The sequence below is a fragment of the Lissotriton vulgaris genome, chromosome 11 (genome assembly GCF_964263255.1).
Source record: "Lissotriton vulgaris chromosome 11, aLisVul1.2, whole genome shotgun sequence".
Lineage (NCBI taxonomy): Eukaryota > Metazoa > Chordata > Amphibia > Caudata > Salamandridae > Lissotriton > Lissotriton vulgaris.
The window spans coordinates 499,084,768-499,107,368 of record NC_141699.1 but is presented as its reverse complement, the minus strand read 5'-3'; positions in this window follow the sequence as shown (position 1 = coordinate 499,107,368).

Here is a 22,601-nt window from a genome sequence, read left to right as displayed (position 1 = left end):
TGGAAACACGATAAACTTAATTAACATAGGGTGAGACATATGGAGGGGGTAGGCCTGAATTATTTATAACAATTATCTTACCTATTATGATGACTGGATACACATAGAACGAGAACCCGGAAAAGGAAGGTGCCTGTACTGCACCAAAAGAATATAAGGAACGCTCTTTTGCAGTGAAAGAGCCAGTTCAACGGAGAAAAAACAAACTCATGTGAATCTCACACTCGGCACACATGAACAAACTAAGATGATTAACGACCAATGAAAATGAAAATCGTAAAGGGCCTAACTACCGCCTTTTAAACAAAGCAAACTTTAGACCAATGCCTCTAAGTAAACAAAACTTTCACCCTAAAAACAAGCATTGCACCAACAGAGGAGATCCTCGTAAGGTGGATTAGCTTAATTACAGATTTCTTCACACCTCGAGTCGCCGCAAAGCCAGACGAGCCCGAAGATGCCACCACCGTGACCCGGAAACAGACAAAGTGGCCCCGGAACCGCAAAGAGAATGCGAAGCGTTGTGGGAACCGAGAGGCGGGCTTAAGATCAGCCTCTTCTCTTCATGCGCAGGCGCTTAATTTTCACGCATGCGCGTAGGGGACTCATAACGTTATTGCCAACCAGCTCTCCGCTCTGACTTTGCAAGCAATATGGCAGGCACGACAGTACACCCCTCCTACTGGTTTAGGTCTATTAAGTTGGTAGCGCCTGTGAAAAGTGCGGATTAGGCGGGGTGCATGTACCTGACTAGCAGGTTCCCAAGTACGTTCCTCAATCCTGTATCCTTTCCAATGAATCAAATACTGTAGCTTACGTCTACTTCTCCTAGAATCAATAATAGCTTCCACTTCATATTCCTCCTCGGAATCAACTATTGTGGGAAATGGAATTGGGAGCACAGGAAGACACGTATCTGGTTCAACAGGCTTTAGGAGTGAGACATGAAACTCGGGATGTATTTTCATATAGGAAGGTAAGTCAAGCTTCATGGCAACAGGGTTCACCATCTTAAGGATCAGAAAGGGACCTACATATTTAGGTTTACATTTACAAGCTCCTCTCAACGTTATGTGCTCAGTGGACAACCAAACCTTGTCACCAGACTGATAAGCGGGTTCCTGATTTCTATGTGTATCCGCCCCTTCTTGTATGCTGTTTTAGCTGTGTCTAAATTGATCTGGATAGCTCCATGTACATTCTGTAAATGGTGTAATAAGTCCGAGACTGCGGGAGTGTCACGTGAGACGGACAGGGGAATTGGCAATACTCTGGGATGAAAACCATGTGAACCATAGAAAGGGGAAAAGAGAGTGGAGAAGTGATGGCTGTTGTTATACGATAACTCGGCCAACCAGACAACCTCATCCCAGTCCTGGAGAGTCTGTAAAGCCTGACATCTAATGAACTGTTCAAAACTCTTATTGACTCTTTCTGTCTGTCCATCTGTTAGAGGATGGTGACTCGAAGACAATCGAACATCTATTTGGAGTAGTGTACACAAATTCTTCCAGAATTTTGAATCAAACTGTGTTCCTCTATCTGTTATTAAAACAGACGGAATGCCGTGTAACATAACAATGTTTTGCACGAAGGTCTTAGCGAGTGTAAGAGAGGAAGGGAGACCTGTCAAGGGAATGAAGTGAGCAGTCTTGGTAAATACATCCACTACAACCAATAGCGTGTTATTACTCCTCTTTGTGCATGGCAATTCCACAATGAAGTCCATGGTCACAGTATGCCATGAAACAGGAGGAGTGGGAATGGGGTGTAAAAGCCCAATAGGTCCGATATGGGAGGTCTTTCCTTGAGCACAAACATGACATGTCTTAACATACTTTTGTACATCTTGAGTTAATCCTGGCCACCAACAATATCGTTTTACCATTTCTATTGATCTTTTATATCCTGGATGTCCTGCCACCCCCTGTGTATGACACCAATGCAAAACCTGTTGTTGTAGCTGAGTAGGAATAAATAACCTACCCTGAACATAGTACAAACCTTGTTTGATTTGAGTTATTTGTGTTTTTAAGAAGTCTGTTATGTCTGGGTCTTGTTGTGCTTCCAAAACCTGTTGAAGGAATTGTTCTTCAAAAGTGAGAACCCCTATTATCTTTTCAGTGTCAATGATGTTAGGAAGATATTCATTTATAGGGGTCATCCAAATCCAAAACGGGATAAAGCATCGGCCTTCCCATTTTTCTTGCCAGCTCTAAAATGTGTCACAAAATCATAACCACTAAAAAACTGAGTCCATCTGAGTTGTCTCATGGACAATGCCTTTGCGTTTTTCAAATATTGTAGGTTTCTGTGGTCTGTAATGATTGTGACTGTGTAACGAGTGCCCAATAAGAACTGTCGCCATTCTTCCAGCACCTTTTTCATTTCTGGAAGTTCTCTCTCCCCTATGGCATAATTAGTTTCTGTTGGAGTCAGTTTGTGTGAGTAATATGCCACTGGATGTAACACTACTGTATCAGGATGGACTTGGGACAGAATACCTCCTACAGCAACATGAGAAGCGTCTACTTATACAATAAAAAGACTATGCTGATCGGGATGTCTCAGAATGGGAGCCTGGGTAAAAGCCTCTTTCAATATATGAAAGGCTTTGTCTGCTTCGGAAGACCAGATAAAGGGCGTACCTTTCTTTAGGAGTTTGGTGATGGGGGACACTATTTCAGAGAAATGGTCCATGAAGCGCCTATAAAAATTGGCAAAACCAAAGAACCGTTGTATTTTATTGACAGTAGTAGGTGCTGGCCATTGCATTAATGCTTGAATCTTGTGAGGGTCCATTTGTAACCCCTGAGCAGAGATGATATATCCCAAAAAGGCTACCTGATCTCTATGAAAGAAGCACTTGTCTAATTTACAAAACAACAGATTCTTTTTGAGTCTTTCTAACACAGCCTGGACATGTACTATGTGTTCATCCAAAGTAGCTGAATAAATAAGTAGGTCATCTATGTATGCTATCACACATTTGTCCAAGATCCTTTAACACATCATTGATGAAATATTGGAATGCGGAGGGAGCATTACACAGCCCAAAGGGCATTACTAAATACTCGAATAACCCGAACTTTGTACAGAATCCAGTCCTCCACTCATCTCCTTCTTTTATTCTCACAAGGTGGTATGCCCCACGTAAATCCAATTTCGTGAAGAATTGTGCGGTCTTCACCTGATCTAGTAAGGAGGAGATGAGTGGTAAGGGGTATTTGTTCTTGATAGTCACGAAATTTAGGGCACAATAGTCAATGCAACAAACCAATCCACCCTCCCGTTTTGGTATAATAAAGAGAGCAGATGAAGCAGGAGACCTAGATACACGAATGAATCCTATGTCCAGCATCTTATCTAGGTACTCTCTCAAATATATGTTTTCTTTTTTGGTTAATGCATACACTCTACTCGTGGGTATGCGTGCTCCTGCCTGCAGATCGATCCGGCAGTCGTATACCCTGTCTGGAGGTAGACTGGTTGCCTGTTCAGCATCAAACTCGGTGAGATACTCATGATAAGCCTCAGGTAGCAATGTATCAGGTTCATCTACATGGTAAGTTTCTGTAGAAGGTAATACAAATACATTCTGGCATTCTTGATTTTCCGTATGGGAGCTGTTGTCTATACTGACCGCACAAGTGTCTATATTGCGTGACAAAGGTAGCTTAGGTATGGTATGCTCCTTACAGGCAATGGAATTGAACCGGACCAGGGACTCCACCCAGTTTATGGACGGATTGTGTCTTCTCAACCAGAGGAGCCCTAACACCACTGGAAACTGAGGGTACTGGATCAAATCAAAGGCAAGGGTTTCCCAATGATTAGAAGGAAGAGTTACTTCTAAGTCTACAGTGGTGTGTGTAATAGGACCCGATTTTAAGGAACTTCCATCGATGGAGAACACTTCTTTTATTACTTTAGGTGTTCTAGGGATGTCATGAATTCTCGCCCATTTCTCGTCCATAAAATTTCCAGAGGCACCTGAATCAATCATTATGAAGATATCAACGCTAACATAACTCCATTGTAACCAAGAAGGAATAAAGAAATGACTTTGTTTAGCTTGTAAAGATGAGACTATAGATCCTGAATGACCCGGGGTTGCAGTCTCTTTCAACTTCGGGTCGTCTAGTTTTCCGACTTCTTTGTAGGTTTAGGTTTTGTAGGGCAATCTCTTAAAAAGTGACCAGCTTTGCCACAGTATAGACATAATTTGTTATCCCTTCTGCGTTGTTTCTCTGCTTCACTAAGAGGATCTTTTATGCTCCCTATCTGCATGGGTTCTCTATCATCTGCCCTTGTCTCTGTCTCAGTTTTCTTCTCCTTATAGGTCATCTTATTATATTCAAATCATGTTTTCTCCTTTTTTCTTTCTCCCAACCGGTGGTCTAACTTCACCACCATTTCTATTAACTCATTACACGAATCAGGAGGGTCGACAACATGAGCTAATGCGTCCTTCAATTCATCACGCAAGCCTTTATAGAATAACGGTACAAAAGGGGGTGGTGATGGACGGAGCATCTGAATCAATCAAACACTCACACCCAGTCAAAAGAACTGGGTTTAATCCATCACCGTTCTTTAGCCCACTCTGCCACCCCAGTTCAGACATGGCTATATGCAAATCAGTCTGACCCTGTGCCTCATGGGAGCAGTCCAGCCCGAACTGCCAAGCCATGTCTTCCCTACACCGGAAACAAGCTTCCGAGGACCGGTTTCTGGTATTCCAGCCGTCTTCAGTCCAGCTTGCTTGAATCCAGTGGCAAAGTGAGCAAGGGACTCACGTCTGAGCATACCCTGCCACACTTATGGCGGCCAAAAGCGGTACAAAAGGGGGTGGTGATGGACGGAGCATCTGAATCAATCAAACACTCACACCCAGTCAAAAGATCTGGGTTTAATCCATCACCGTTCTTTAGCCCACTCTGCCACCCCAGTTAAGACATGGCTATATGCAAATCAGTCTGACCCTGTGCCTCATGGGAACAGTCCAGCCCGAACTGCCAAGCCATGTCTTCCCTGGACCGGAAACAAGCTTCCGAGGACCGGTTTCTGGCATTCCAGCCGTCTTCAGCCCGGCTTGCTTGAATCCAGTGGCAAAGTGAGCAAGGGACTCACGTCTGAGCATACCCTGCCACACTATAGAATAAGGCACTGCATTTTTCGCCAGGCCATTCTGCTTCTGGCACTAATCGATTGAAGGTGGAAATGTATGTGGGTAAATCTTTAGATCCCTGTCTAAGGTTTAATAATTCTGTCAGCAGCATGTGTAAAAGTGTGTTTATCGAATAATTTACGTAGTTCTCTTTTGAAAGCGTCGTAATCTAAGAGCAAAGGATCATCCTTTTCTATTAATGGTATAGACCAATTAGCGGCTGAACCCCCTAGATACGATTTCACAAACGCCACCTTGGCCTGGTCTGAAGGAAAACAGAATGCTTTGCACATGAAATGCAGCTGACATTGGCTGATAAATGCTGCACATTTAGCAGGATCTCCAAAGAACGTTCAGGAGGAGCAGGTGGCGGTGTAACTACTTGAATGACAGAAGCTTGTGAACTAGTAGCCCACCTATCCCGATCTCTATACAATGCGTCTACCCTATCGGCTAAAGCCTGGGTCTAATTCTGTAAATTCCCTATCATGTTGGCCAAGTCTCCCAAATTCAGTTCCATGGTATTCGGGCATCAAAATACACTTTTTATTAGGCTTCGCGTTCTGTTGTGCCTGTCCCAGCTGTTGTCGCAGATGTGCCAAAGAAGTAAAGACCAGTACTCAACTTCCCCTTAACACCACCAAATGCCAGAACATGTAACCTGGTAAACAAATGATGATGTCTTGGGGGAGGAAGGGAAAACAAAACAAGGTAAGTGGGGGAAAAACAGGATTCTCTTGTGGATATATCGTCAAGAAGGCTGTGGAAATTCTGGAGGCTGGTGTATCTCTCTTGGTATTCAACTATATCAAGGACAGAAAGCAAGAAAGCATTAGAGTCCCTCCCTTACTGTCTAGACTATCTATGTGCTAATTATTCCTTTTAACTACCTTTCCATTCCTATGCACAGCAATGGATGTAGAAGAACCGACCACCTATAACAGGAGTGAGAGGGGCACCAGCTTCTTAAAACAGGATTACGTGGACCTTCTGGAAACACGATAAACTTAATTAACATTGGGTGAGACATATGGAGGGGTTAAGCCTGAATTATTCATAACAATTATCTCACCTATTATGATGACTGGATACACATAGAAAGAGAACCCGGAAAAGGAAGGTGCCTATACTGCACCAAAAGAATATAAGGAACGCTCTTTTGCAGTGAAAGAGCCAGTTCAACTAGAACCATCAATCGCATATTTAGTAGCACCTCCAAAGCACTATTACGAGAGAAAAAACAAACTCATGTGAACCTCACACTCGTCACACATGAACGAACTAAGATGATTACCGACCAACGTAAATGAAAATCGTACAGGGCAGAACTACCGCCTATTAAACAAAGTAAACTTTAGACCAATGCCTCTAAGTAAACAAAACTTTCACCCCAAAAACAAGCGTTGCACCAACAGAGGAGATCTTCGTAAGGTGGATTACCTTAATTACAGATTTCTTCACACTGCAAGTCGCCGCAAAACCCGACGAGCCCGAAGACGCCACCACCATGACCCGGAAACAGACAAAGTGGCCCCGGAACCGCAAAGAGAACGCGAAGCGTTGTGGGAACCGAGAGGCGGGCTTAAGATCAGCCTCTTCTCTTCATGCGCAGGCGCTAATGTTCGCGCATGCGCGTAGGGGACTCATAACGTTATTGCCAACCAGCTCTCCGCTCTGACTTTGCCAACCAATATGGCAGGCACGACACTCTGGGGACCCACCTATGGGAGGGTTTGGAAAGAGGGGTGGCTACACCCTTTTCCTTTGTCCAGTTTCGTGCCAGAGCAGGGGCTGGACTATGCACAGGGACACCAAATGTGCCCCCAGTGCAGACATCAAAGCACTCTCAGAGTGCACCAACCCAACCTTAATACACTAAAGCCTGTTTGGGAGGTGGTTACACCTCCCTGTGACAGGAAACCTATCATCCAGGCCTCCCCTGCTGGAGTTTCAGTCAGCAGCAGGAGGCCAGCCTCGTGTCTGTGGCTGCAGCATCCATTTTGTGATACCAGGGCTCTTTTAAACTATTACCGGGCAGACCAGTGTGTACGTGTCTCTCCCTCAAGAAAGGTGGAATTCTATCCCTGCCACCAGGACTGGGGGGTGGGGGGGTAGGATTCCAAAGTGTTTGACACCAAACACAACATGTTTCCATGCAGCCGTTCCAAAGTTAGCATTTACTTTGAGGTTATAATGCACTTAAGAGTATATGGTCTGGCCGCATAACAGAACAGCCTCATTGAATAGGCTCAGAGAGCTGCAGACTGGTCCAGCTCATGCATGGGCACCCTCTCACACAGAACCAAGCACTCTGCCTTCAGGGTTGATAATACCTGCCATAGGAGTGACTGATAGGCTTATATGTAGCAGTGATTAAAGGTAGATATAGGTAACCTATATCTTAGTAAGGGGTGCATGCACCACCTTACCCAGGCTGCAGTAGCAGTCCTATGGTGCCATTTTGGAAGGCTTCCCAGGGGTGGCATAATACATGCTTCAGCCCCTGGTAGGCCTTTGGGGTACCTATGCCCTGAGTACCTGGTGTACCAAATACTAGGGACTCACAAGGGTAACCCAGTAACCAATCTGGAGTGTACCTATTTAACATGGAATCAATTTAGAGAGGAAGCAGCTAGGCTGGGGTTCCGGATGGCAGGGCCCCAGCCAGACTAAAGTCAAAAAACTGTGAAACACCAGCAAAAAGTGGGAGTAAACATAGTAAGCAGATTCTACTCTCCTACACTCAGGGCTTTCAGGATTGATCAAAAACTTTGAAGGGCTATATTTGGTTGTCATCTCATGGGGCTGTTAAATATCAATGGGGTAACGTGGATGAGATAACACAGCTGTTGGTTTGATTTTAAAGTTGTTATGTGCTATACCAAACTCAATAAAGTTGGTTAAAAAATAAAAAACATGGAAATTCAATGAATACAACAAAGGTTAATTCTTAGCTATAGTTGGTAAAAGTTAATTCATCCCTTCTATACAACTCCAACTTAAACTATACAAACCTTTTCCAAACATTATAGTTCAAATTAATTTTAATTCCGCTGGTGTAATCGGAGTAATTTAGGTATTTCCGCATTACTCTTTGATGCAGATATTTGTGTCCTGCTGCATTTAGTGCTATTTCTTAACGCAAAATGCACCCTCCCATCCATTTTGGAAAATAGTGTTAGATGCTGGGAGTAAGTTGGGTAGAACATTCTACATCAACAGCAAATTTAGTACTATTTCTTAGTGCAAAATGCCTTCTCACATCTATTTTGGGAATGTCTGACAAAATATCGAATACACAAATATCCATATACAAAATTATCGGAACAAAAATATCGATGGCAAAAATATCGGAATCCTATCCCTAACAAGGTAAGTACAAATATATCGAAAAAAAATATAGAATGACAAAAATATAGTTTTTTGTAAAATATCGTTTTATTTTTATAAAATAAAAATCTAATATTAACAAAATAATACTTATAAATGAAATAAACATATAAAAAATATACTATAATATTTAAAATTAATACATAATGTAATACAAATTAATATTAATAAATATATAATACATAATATATTTTTCATTAATAATAAGTCTAAATTAATTATTTTCATAACTTATAAACAAATAAAAATATAATAAATTACTAATACATTTATATACATAAAATAATCATATAAATTACTATTCCCACTCCAGAGAGTGCGACAGTGGGGAAAGTGTTGGATAGCGTAGGGGTAACAATTACTATTCCCACTCCAGAGAGTGCAACAGTAGGGAAAGTGTTGGATAGCGTAGGGGTAACAATTACTATTCCAACTCCAGAGAGTGCAACAGTAGGGAAAGTGTTGGATAGCGTAGGGGTAAAAATTACTATTCCCACTCCAGAGAGTGCAACAGTAGGGAAAGTGTTGGGTAGCGTAGGGGTAACAATTACTATTCCAACTCCAGAGAGTGCAACAGTAGGGAAAGTGTTGGATAGCGTAGGGGTAAAAATTACTATTCCAACTCCAGAGAGTGCAACAGTAGGGAAAGTGTTGGATAGCGTAGGGTTAAAAATTACTATTCCAACTCCAGAGAGTGCAACAGTAGGGAAAGTGTTGGATAGCGTAGGGGTAAAAATTACTATTCCAACTCCAGAGAGTGCAACAGTAGGGAAAGTGTTGGATAGCGTAGGGGTTAAAATGACATACTTATAAAAAATTATTTTTTTTTATAATACAAATATGAACTATTAAATAAATATAAACCATTTACAATACATATACATAATTATTAAAAACATGATTAGCTAAATATATGTAACCAAAAATATTCATAAAAAAATACCATTTTATAATATTTAATTACCAATTAGCGCGTGAAACGCACCGTACCCCTGCATTCGCATCAGAGTGTAAAACGCACCATACCCTGCATGTGAAACGCACCAAGTGAAATGCACCATACCCCTGCATTCCCATCAGCGTGTGAATTGCACCGTACCCCTGCATTCGCATCAACGTGTGAAACGCACCCTACCCCTGCATTCGCATCAGCATGTGAAATGCATCATACCCCTGTATTCGCATCAGCGTGTGAGATGCACCGTACCCCTGCATTCGCATCAGCATGTGAAATGCACTGTACCCCTGCATTTGCATCAGCATGTGAAACGCAGCGTACCCCTGCATTTGCATCAGTGTGTGAATCACACTGTAACCCTGCATTCGTATCAGCATGTGGAACGCACTGTACCCCTGCATTCGCATCAGCGTGTGTACGCACCGTACCCCTGCATTCGCATCAGTGTGTGAAACGCACTGTACCCCTGTGTGTGAAACGCACCATGTGAAATGCACCGTACCCCTGCATTTTCATCAGCATGTGAAACGCACCATACCCCTGCATTCGCATCAGCATGTGAAACGCACCGTACCCCTGCATTCGCATCAGCATGTAAAATGCACCGTACCCCTGCGTGTGAAACGCACCATGTGAAACACACCGTACCCCTGAATCCCCATCAGCTTGTGAAACACACCATACCCCTGCATTCGCATCAGCGTGTGAAACACACTGTACCCCTGCATTTGCATCAGCGTGTGAAACGCACTGTACCCCTGCATTCGCATCAGCATGTGAAATGCACCATACCCCTGCATTCGCATCAGCATGTGAAACGCACTGTACCCCTGCGTGTGAAACGCACCATGTGAAATGCACCGTACCCCTGCATTTTCATCAGCGTGTGAAACGCACCATACCCCTGCATTCGCATCAGCGTGTGAAACGTACCTTACCCCTGCATTCGCATCAGCATGTGAAACGCACCGTACCCCTGCATTCCCATCAGCATGTGAAATGCACCGTACCCCTGCGTGTGAAATGCACCATGTGAAGCACACCGTACCCCTAAATTCCCATCAGCTTGTGAAACACACCATACCCCTGCATTCGCATCAGCGTGTAAAACACACTGTACCCCTGCATTCGCATCAGCGTGTGAAACGCACCGTACCCCTGCATTCGCATCAGCATGTGAAACGCACCGTACCCCTGCATTCGCATCAGCATGTGAAACGCACCGTACCCTGCGTGTGAAACGCACCATACCCCTGCATTGGCATCAGCGTGTGAAATACACCATACCCCTGCATTCACATCAGCGTGTGAAACACACTGTACCCCTGCATTCGCATCAGCGTTTGAAACGCACCGTACCCCTGCATTCGCATCAGCATGTGAAACGCACCGTACCCCTGCATTCGCATCAGCATGTGAAATGCACCGTATCCCTGCATTCCCATCAGCTTGTGCAACACACCGTACCCCTGCATTCGCATCAGCGTGTGAAACACACTGTACCCCTGCATTCGCATCAGCGTGTGAAACGCACCGTACCCCTGCATTTGCATCAGCGTGTGAGATGCACCGTACCCCTGCATTCGCATCAGCATGTGAAACGCACTGTACCCCTGCATTTGCATCAGCGTGTGAAACGCAGCGTACCCCTGCATTTGCATCAGTGTGTGAAACACACTGTACCCCTGCATTCGTATCAGCATGTGGAACGCACTGTACCCCTGCATTCGCATCAGCGTGTGTACGCACTGTACCCCTGCATTCGCATCAGTGTGTGAAACGCACTGTACCCCTGTGTGTGAAACGCACCATGTGAAATGCACCGTACCCCTGCATTTTCATCAGCATGTGAAACGCACCATACCCCTGCATTCGCATCAGCATGTGAAACGCACCGTACCCCTGCATTCGCATCAGCATGTAAAACGCACCGTACCCCTGCGTGTGAAACGCACCATGTGAAACACACCGTACCCCTGAATCCCCATCAGCTTGTGAAACACATCATACCCCTGCATTCGCATCAGCGTGTGAAACACACTGTACCCCTGCATTTGCATCAGCGTGTGAAACGCACTGTACCCCTGCATTCGCATCAGCATGTGAAACGCACCATACCCCTGCATTCGCATCAGCATGTGAAACGCACTGTACCCCTGCGTGTGAAACGCACCATGTGAAATGCACCGTACCCCTGCATTTTCATCAGCGTGTGAAACGCACCATACCCCTGCATTCGCATCAGCGTGTGAAACGTACCTTACCCCTGCATTCGCATCAGCATGTGAAACGCACCGTACCCCTGCATTCGCATCAGCATGTGAAATGCACCGTACCCCTGCGTGTGAAATGCACCATGTGAAGCACACCGTACCCCTAAATTCCCATCAGCTTGTGAAACACACCACACCCCTGCATTCGCATCAGCGTGTAAAACACACTGTACCCCTGCATTCGCATCAGCGTGTGAAACGCACCATACCCCTGCATTCGCATCAGCATGTGAAACGCACCGTACCCGTGCATTCGCATCAGCATGTGAAACGCACCGTACCCCTGCGTGTGAAACGCACCATACCCCTGCATTGGCATCCGTGTGTGAAATACACCATACCCCTGCATTCACATCAGCGTGTGAAACACACTGTACCCCTGCATTCGCATCAGCGTGTGAAACGCACCGTACCCCTGCATTCGCATAAGCATGTGAAACGCACCGTACCCCTGCATTCGCATCAGAATGTGAAATGCACCGTATCCCTGCATTCCCATCAGCTTGTGCAACACACCGTACCCCTGCATTCGCATCAGCGTGTGAAACACACTGTACCCCTGCATTCGCATCAGCGTGTGAAACGCACCGTACCCCTGCATTTGCATCAGCGTGTGAAATGCACCGTACCCCTGCATTTGCATCAGAGTGTGAAACGCACCATACCCTGTGTGTGAAATGCACCAAGTGAAACGCACCATACCCCTGCATTCCCATCAGCGTGTGAAACACACCGTACCCCTGCATTCGCATCAATGTGTGAAACGCACTGTACCACTGCATTCGCATCAGCGTGTGAAAGCAATCATACCCCTGCAGTCGCATCAGCGTGTGAAATGCACCGTACCCCTGCATTCGCATCAGCATGTGAAACGCACTGTACCCCTGCATTTGCATCAGCGTGTGAAACGCAGCGTACCCCTGCATTTGCATCAGTGTGTGAAACACACTGTACCCCTGCATTCGCATCAGCATGTGGAACGCACCGTACCCCTGCATTCGCATCAGCGTGTGTACGCACCGTACCCCTGCATTCGCATCAGCGTGTGAAATGCATCGTACCCCTGGGTGTGAAACGCACCATGTGAAATGCACCGAACCCCTGCATTTGCATCAGCCTGTGAAATGCACCGTACCCCTGCATTCGCATCAGTGTATGAAACGTACCGTACCCCTGCATTCGAATCAGCGTGCGAAATGCACCATACCCCTGCATTTGCATCAGTGTGTGAAACGCACCATACCCCTGCATTCGCATCAGCATGTGAAACGCACCGTACCCCTGCATTCGCCTCAGCATGTGAAATGCACCGTACCCCTGCGTTCATATCAGCATGTGAAGCGCACCATACCCCTGCGTGTGAAACGCACCATGTGAAACGCACCGTACCCCTGCATTCGCATCAGCATGTGAATCGCACCATACCCCTGCATTCACATCAGCGTGTTTAACGTACCGTACCCCTGCATTCGCATCAGCGTGTGAAACGCACCATACCCCTGCATTCGCATCAGCATGTGAAACGCACCATACCCCTGCGTGTGAAATGCACCATGTGAAACCCACTGTACCCCTGCATTCCCATCAGCGTGTGAAACACACCGTACCCCTGCATTCAAATCAGCATGTGAAACACACTGTACCCCTGCATTCGCATGCAGCATGTGAAACGCACTGTACCCCTGCATTCGCATCAGCGTGTGAGACCCACCGTACCCCTGCATTCGCATCAGAGTGTGAAACGCACCATACCCTGCGTGTGAAACGCACCAAGTGAAATGCATCATACCCCTGCATTCCCATGAGTGTGTGAAACGCACTGTACCCCTGCATTCGCATCAACGTGTGAAACGCACCGTACACCTGCATTTGCATCAGCGTGTGAAACGCATCATACCCCTGCATTCGCATCAGCGTGTGAAATGCACCATACCCCTGCATTGTGTCAAGGTGATGTGTGCCACATAGTGCCCTTTCACACATGACAGTTTCCACAGGTCATCACACATCGATTGTGCAACACAATTACATGCCCTGTGCTATGGCACTGTCTGCCACACCTAGGGCCTGCAAATGAAAGTATGCAATGACAAGTACTTGGTAGGCATCCTTGTGCAAACCGTACCCCTGCATTCGCATCAGCGTGTGAAATGCACTGTACCCCTGCATTCGCATCAGCGTGTGAAATGCACCGTACTCCTGTATTCACATCAGTGTGTGAAACGTACCGTACCCCTGCATTCGCACAGCGTGTGAAATGCACTATCCCCCTGCATTTGCATCAGTGTGTGAAACGCATCATACCCCTGCATTGAAACGCACCGTACCCCTGCATTCGCCTCAGCGTGTGAAACGCACCGTACCCCTGCATGTGAAACGCACAAAGTGAAACGCACCTTACCCCTGCATTCGCATTAGCGTGTGAAACGCACCATACCCCTGCATTCGCATCAGCGCGTGAAACGCACCGTACCCCTGCATTCGCATCAGAGTGTGAAATGCACCATACCCCTGCATTAACATCAGCATGTGAAACGCACCATACCCCTGCATGTGAAACGCACCATGTGAAATGCACTGTACCCCTGCATTCCCATCAGCGTGTGAAACACACCAAACCCCTGCATACGCATCAGCGTGTGAAACACACTGTACCCCTGCATTCGCATTAGCGTGTGAAAACGCACCATACCCCTGCATTTGCATCAGCGCGTGAAACGCACCGTACCCCTGCATTCGCATCAGAGTGTGAAACGCACCATACCCCTGCATTAACATCAGCATGTGAAACGCACCATACCCCTGCATGTGAAATGCACCAAGTGAAACGCGCCATACCCCTGCATTCCCATCAGCGTGTGAATTGCCCCGTACCCCTGCATTTGCATCAACGTGTGAAACGCACCGTACCCCTGCATTCGCATCAGCATGTGAAATGCATCATACCCCTGTATTCGCATCAGCGTGTGAGATGCACCGTACCCCTGCATTCGCATCAGCGTGTGAAACGCACTGTACCCATGCATTTGCATCAGCGTGTGAAACGCAGCGTACCCCTGCATTTGCATCAGTGTGTGAAACACACTGTACCCCTGCATTCGTATCAGCATGTGGAACGCACTGTACCCCTGCATTCGCATCAGCGTGTGTACGCACCGTACCCCTGCATTCGCATCAGTGTGTGAAACGCACTGTACCCCTGTGTGTGAAACGCACCATGTGAAATGCACGTACCCCTGCATTTTCATCAGCATGTGAAACGCACAATACCCCTGCATTCGCATCAGCGTGTGAAACGTACCTTACCCCAGCATTCGCATCAGCATGTTAAACGCACCGTACCCCTGCATTCGCATCAGCATGTAAAACGCACCGTACCCCTGCGTGTGAAACGCACCATGTGAAACACACCGTACCCCTGATTCCTCATCATCTTGTGAAACACATCATACCCCTGCATTCGCATCAGCATGTGAAACACACTGTACCCCTGCATTCGCATCAGCGTGTGAAACGCACTGTACCCCTGCATTTGCATCAGCATGTGAAACGCACCATACCCCTGCATTCGCATCAGCATGTGAAACGCACTGTACCCCTGCGTGTGAAACGCACCATGTGAAATGCACCGTACCCCTGCATTTTCATCAGCGTGTGAAACACACCATACCCCTGCATTTTCATCAGCGTGTGAAGCACACCGTACCCCTAAATTCCCATCAGCTTGTGAAACACACCATACCCCTGCATTCGCATCAGCGTGTGAAACACACTGTACCCCTGCATTCGCATCAGCATGTGAAACGCACCGTACCCCCGCATTCACATCAGCATGTGAAACGCACCGTACCCCTGCATTCGCATCAGCATGTGAAACGCACCGTACCCCTGTGTGTGAAACGCACCATGTGAAATGCACCGTACCCCTGCATTCCCATCAGCTTGTGAAACACACCGTACCCCTGCATTCGCATCAGCGTGTGAAACACACTGTACCCCTTCATTCGCATCAGCGTGTGAAACGCACCGTACCCCTGCATTCGCATCAGCGTGTGAAACGCACCGTACCCCTGCATTTGCATCAGAGTGTGAAACGCACCATACCCTGTGTGTGAAACGCACCAAGTGAAACGCACCATACCCCTCCATTCCCATGAGCGTGTGAAACGCACCGTACCCCTGCATTCGCATCAACGTGTGAAACGCACTGTACCCCTGCATTCGCATCAGCGTGTGAAACGCATCATACCCCTGCATTCGCATCAGCGTGTGAAATGCACCGTACCCCTGCATTCGCATCAGCATGTGAAACGCACTGAACCCCTGCATTTGCATCAGCGTGTGAAACGCAGCGTACCCCTGCATTTGCATCAGTGTGTGAAACACACTGTACCCCTGCATTCGCATCAGCATGTGGAACGCACCGTACCCCTGCATTCGCATCAGCGTGTGTATGCACCGTACCCCTGCATTCGCATCAGCGTGTGAAACGCACAGTACCCCTGTGTGTGAAATGCACCATGTGAAATGCACCGTACCCCTGCATTTTCATCAGCGTGTGAAAGGCTCCATACCCCTGCATTTTCATCAGCGTGTGAAACGCACCATACCCCTGCATTCGCATCAGCGTGTGAAACCTACCATACCCCTGCATTCGCATCAGCATGTGAAATGCACAGTACCCCTGCATTCGCATCAGCATGTGAAATGCACCATTTTTTTTTTTTTTGTCCTCATCTTGCGATTATCGTTATGCATGTGGAGTATCAGGTTTCTGCCTCGTTACTTTTTACCGACACTGCCCCTTGTTCTCTCTTGATTGGGGAGTTTTGACCATTTGTTATTTGAGGAGTTTCCTTTGCTCGTCACATATCAATGCCTCTGGCTTGGGTTAGATCGGGGGGAGCTAGCCAGCTTGGCTACTCGGCAAGTACCTTACTTGTCCACCAGAAGATAAATCGCTTTAATCATAGGACTTAAGTTTGTTTTTATTTGGGGTTTAAGAATGATTCAAAGATATCCCAAAACTTAAATCTTTTGCTTACATTTCCTAGCTTATCAAGTTTGTTAATTCTTATTGCCGAGTTTAGCCATTCTGCATGGGTTGGGCAAGAGGGTCCTATCCATTTAATACATATTTCTCTCCTTGCTAGAGCTATTAGTACAAAAAGGAGATTTTCCTGCTCTTTAGTTAGACCCCCTTCATTACCTGAGCCCAAAATCCCAAAAAGAGTAAGAGTCGTACTTACAGTGAGTTGTTTGGCCAGGATAGTGCTCAGGGTCTTACCGACTTGATCCCAAAATTCCTCCAAATGTGGACAGCTTTTAAACATATGGATGTCATCTGACTTTTCTTCTCCACATTTAGGGCATTTCCTTATTACAGCGTTTTTGAATTTGGACAGTTTTTTAGGGGTCCAATATGCCCGATGGATTGTATACAGATGATTCCTCTTCAGAGCCGCGGATTTCAAGGTTGACCAGCATTTAGCTACAGATTTTTCCCATATTAGATCTAAATCTGTTATTACAGCGTCTTTCCATATTTGGGCTTCCATATTAGCACTGTCGTCGTTGGCCGTTATCAGAGCCCAATACCACTTAGCCACTTCTTTTGGTGATCGCGTTGTTGTGATCATGTCATCCTCCAGGTTTTCATTACCATGTATACTGGGTAGAGTTCTGGACCAACTTGACATTTGATAATACTTAAATTTAGATAATGTATTGTTCGACAGTTCTTGAAGTTCTACCCAGGTTTTTATATTTGGACCATTTAGTATTTGCCCCCAGTATTTGATGTCGGCTCTTTTTAATGCTAGTGCAAGAGTATCTTTTAAGCATTCTGGGGTTCCGGGGGATTCCCAAATAGGAGCCCACTTACTGTAGTATGATATATGTAATATGCCTCTAATTTGTGTCCACATCTTTGCTGCATCTCTCAGTATCTTAAGCTTTATTTTTTTGAAGTATTTGGGATGTCCATACTTAAACAGCGCATGATCCTCCGAATTTGTGATTACTTGTAAATAGGCTGAGTAATGTTCATGATTTTTCAGTAGAGGTTTGATGTTTTTAAATTGAAAGGCTCTGCAATATTCCACCAGGTCTGGACTGGCCAGCCCGCCCTCCTTCTTGCTCCTCCTGATCTTTTTCCATGCAATCCTCGTGCCCTTTGCTGCCCAAATGAAGCTTGTTATATCTCTTTGTGCCCGAGCTAGTTCCGCTTTCCCGAACTCCATTGGAATCGTATTAAATAAAAAGGTGAACTTTGGCAAAATGGTCATCTTGATTATATTCGATCTCCCAATCAGACTCAATGGTAGAGAGGTCCATGTCTCAAGTAGTTTTCTTACATCCCCGGCAACTTTATTCAAATTCCTGTTTGCAATCTTCTCTATGTCATGATTTATTAAGATTCCTAAATACCTGATTTCATTTTTTATGAAGTTGTTTTGAAAAGCCGTATTCCATGTCATAATTTCTGTCTTTGTTTGATTCACCAAATATCCTGAGATTTTACCGAATGTAGTTAGAGTTTTCTCAATACTTGCTTTAGCTTTTGGGTATTCGTCAGTAAAGATCATTAAGTCGTCCGCATAGAGAGCAATTTTCTTCTCCCAACTGCCATACTTGAAAGGTGTTATTTCGTTGTTGTTTCTTAGCTTGTTTGCCAGAGGCTCAATATATAAATTGAAAAGTAAGGGGGAGAGTGGACAACCCTGTCTCGTTCCTCTGGTTATTTTTATGTTTTCTGTCAAACTGCCATTTATTAGGACCTTTGATTTTGGATCTTTATAAATCTGGTTTACCATACATGTAAAGTGAGGTCCAAAGTTGTTCTTGATCATAACTTTCTCAAGAAAGGTCCAGTTGACCCGGTCAAACGCCTTTGCGGCATCAACAGCGAGTATAGTAAGCGGAGTTTTCTCACTTATAGCAACGTCTACTGCAGTTAAGAGTTCTTGCGTTACTTCATGTAAGTATCTTCCTTTAATAAAACCTTTTTGATCTTGATGTAGTAAGTTTGATAGTACTTTCCCTAGTCTAGCTGCCATTATTTTAGTGAATATTTTGTAATCAGCGTTCAATAAAGATATTGGACGGAATGATTCACATTTGAGTGGGTTCTTTCCGGGTTTCAGAATGATTGAGATTATGGCATCATTCCATGAATCAGGTATAGGTTTCTGTTGTATTAAAATTAAATTGATTAGTTTGGTTATGTGAGGAAGTATGGAGTTTTTCAGTTTCATATATAGTTCATTTGGAATAGCATCCGGTCCTGCTGCTTTTCCCTTTTTCAGACCTTTAATTGCATCTGCCACTTCTTCTTCAAGGACTTCTTTATCTAGTGTTTCTCTGTCGTTTTCTGTCAGTTTTAGGAGCTCTGCATCTTCTAGGTAGGAGTTAATCCTTTGCTCTGAGGGATTTAAGTCTTCCGTATACAGGTCTTTAAAAAATTTCCAGAATTCGTGCTTGATGGTGATTTCATCGGAGGTAGGATTATTTTGACTATCCGGAATGATGCTTTTTACCTTGTTTTTAGCTAGATCTGTTTTGAGTTTCCATGCTAGCCATTTTCCGCAGCCCTCACCATATTCATGTTTCGCCAGTTTGCTGGAATCCCATTTTTTCTGTAATCTCTCCTCCAGGATTTGATTAATTTTATCTTTATGCGTTTGTTTTTTGTTGAGAAGATCTTGCTTCTTAACCTCTTCATGTTCTGCGGATATAGCGATATCTAGGGTACTGATCTCTGTTTCTAAATCTGATATCTCTTGCTTTTCTTGTTTATTTTTGCGAGCCCCTAAGCTCAAGAGTTTACCCCTTAAGACTGCTTTATAAGTATCCCACGTTATTTGTTCTGTGGTATCTGACACATTTAATTCGAAGAAGATGTTTGTTTCTGTTTCTAGCTCCTTTATAATTTGTTCATCTTCCAGCAAGGCTCTTTCAACTGTGAATCTCCTTTCAGCTATATTTTCTGTGATTTGTAGTTCTAATTGTACTGCCGAGTGATCTGACAGGTGAGCTGGCAGGTGAGATATTCTTTTTACTTTCCTTGCTATTTCGTTACTGATCAGAAAAAAGTCAATCCTGGATTTGTGACCCAGTTTTTTGTTGTGCAAAGTGAATGGGTGTGATTTTTCTCCTTTATCTTTCCAAATATCTACCAGATTAAGGTCCCTTTTGTAAGTCCCAATCCATTGTCTCATTTTTTTTAGATCGGTATGTCTACCTGGAGGGAATCTATCAAGTTTTAAATCCATTACTAGGTTAAAGTCACCCCCTAATATTATGGGAGAAGTGACTAAAAGTAACTGCGAGTATACATTTCGCAGCGGATCAGCATCATCTAGGTTAGGACCATAGTATCCTGCAATTGTAATGGGAGAATTTCCTATTTTTGTATTGACTATTGCCCATCTTCCTTTGCAATCTACTTCTGAGCTGATTATTGTTGCTTTTAGGGACTTTTTAAAGATTATCGCTATTCCCTTAATATTGACTTGTTGTGTTGTGCAAATTAAAGTGTCTACCCACCATAGGTTCTTAGTTATTTGATCCCATTCTTCCTTTAACAAGTGGGTTTCTTGTAGTATTATTATCTCACTTTTCCCTGTTCTGATATATTCTAAGATTTTATTTCTCCTGCTTTTTGTCCTTAACCCATTCACATTCCAGGATAGAATTTTTACCTCTCTACTTTCACTCCCCATTTGTTTTGTTCAGTAGTTGTGATTTTTTTTCTATACTTCACTCCCTGTTGTCTTGATTTCCTGAATTTTCGCAGATGAGGTATTTTTTGTTTTTTTTTCCCTATTTTGCTCCCCACCCTTTTTCGTGTATTTTCGTACTTTCTGATTTGTGTGTTATGGTTACCCTCCCCGGGGAAGCCTCCATCTTCTTCTCCTTTGGTTATCTTTGTAACCCTTTTGGCTTCCCGTCCCCCCCCGTGATTCTTATCTATATACATTTAAAAGATAAAAAAAAAAAAATTAGTTGGATTATAGCTCCTACATATTATTATACACTTGTCCTTGAGTATGAGTTATTTTGTAACAATTTTTTTTTTTATTTTTTATTTTTTTTAAGTGAACATTTTAGCATTTAACTCAGAGGTTCCTCTGATAGTACTTGGTCTTTGATTTGTTCTATTAAGTTTTTCACCTCTTCAGGCTCTCTTAGATTTCGCATTTTATTTCTCCACATAATGCGTAATGAGGGTGGAAATTTCATTTGCACTGTGGCACCTAGTTGTTGCAATTCGGACATCAAATTTCCCAATTCCCATTGTCTGGTCTGAGAGGCTTTTGACATATCGGATTTTATTTTAAAGTTCCAACTATCTTTGCTATACGATCCTTTTTTCAGTGCCTCCCCCAAGATTCTATCCTTCAGCATATACGTTTTGAAGTGTACTAGAATCTTCCTGGGGTTTTTCATTTCTTTGCTTTTTCCATAAGGATCTCTGTGCACCCTCTGTATATCCTCATTTAAAACCTCTTTGTCCGCCCATGGGAAGTGTTCCGTCAAAAGTGCCACTACAAATGCTTTTACATCTTTACCCTCTTGGTTCTCCGGCACATTTAAGATCCTTATGTTGTTTTTCCTGGCCTGATTTTCTAAAGATTCCAGTTTTTCGTTTATGTTTTTACTCTCCAATCTTAAGGAGTTTATTTCCTTTCTGTTTTTCTCCACCTTCTTGTCCAAGCCAGTAACTTCCTTTTCAATTGCCGTGACTCTGTCTGCTAGGGCGTTTAGCTTGCTATCCAATTTCTCGCAGACCTCCTGTATTTTGTTTTGTTTTGATTCGGAAATGGAGAATTTCTCTTTCATTTCTATCCATATTTTTTCAAGTAGTTCGTCTGTTTGAGTTTTAGTTGGGTTTTTGTTATACTCTGTAGACCTTGGGTCATCGTCTTCCTTATCTCCAACCTCTTCCGTCATATTTACAATTTTGTTTACTACTGCTGTTGCAGCAGGATCAACGCCTCCTTCAGCCATGTAGATTTCCGTTCCTTCTTCTGTACTGATTTCCCTTTTTTTCCAAAGCTCCTCTAGGCTCTTGTTTTCCACCAAGTTCTTTTTCTTTGTTCAAGGTTTTCTCCCTTTCTTTGTCTTGCTAGGGCTCGGTTTTCCAACTAGTAGGGGAATTCCTCGTTGATTCTCTTTTCTTAGGGAATGAGTATCTGTAGGTTTGGTTTTTCCTTCTTTCTCCTTCTCACTTCCCCAAGCTTCTAGTAGTTTTTGTGGTTGTATGGGGCTAGGGGGACCCGAATTCAGCTCTTGTTGCTGGATTTTAAAGTAGGACCTGAGAGAGGGGGTAACTTTTACTTTTACTTTTGATCTTTCCTCCTTCTCTACGTTGTTCTGTAGAAAGTCTCTGAGTATTGTCTTTTGTTTTTTTCTGCTCACTCTCGGAGTGATACCTTTTGGGAACTGCTCTTGACTCAAAAATTTTCTATTGCGTAAACTGTAGAAGGATCTCCCAGTGCTAGGCTGAACTCCTTGTTGCCAAGGCTCAGACCCTGTTTCCGATTTAATTTCGACTTGATTTTTTGGAAGATCTTTTAAATCTTGAGGTATTTTCTCTTCTGAAGCCTCTTCTGAAACCTTCTGCGTTGTTTCAGTGATACTACTCATGTGCTGATTGTTTGTGGAGGTTTTCTCTTGAGTACTTGTAAACTGACAAGGTTGTAGATGTTTATATGTTTGACCCAGCCAGAAATATTGAGAGAGTTGACAGAACTGACTGTTAACACTTTTAAAATTATAGTGTGTTTTATTGTAAGTGTTTACTTGT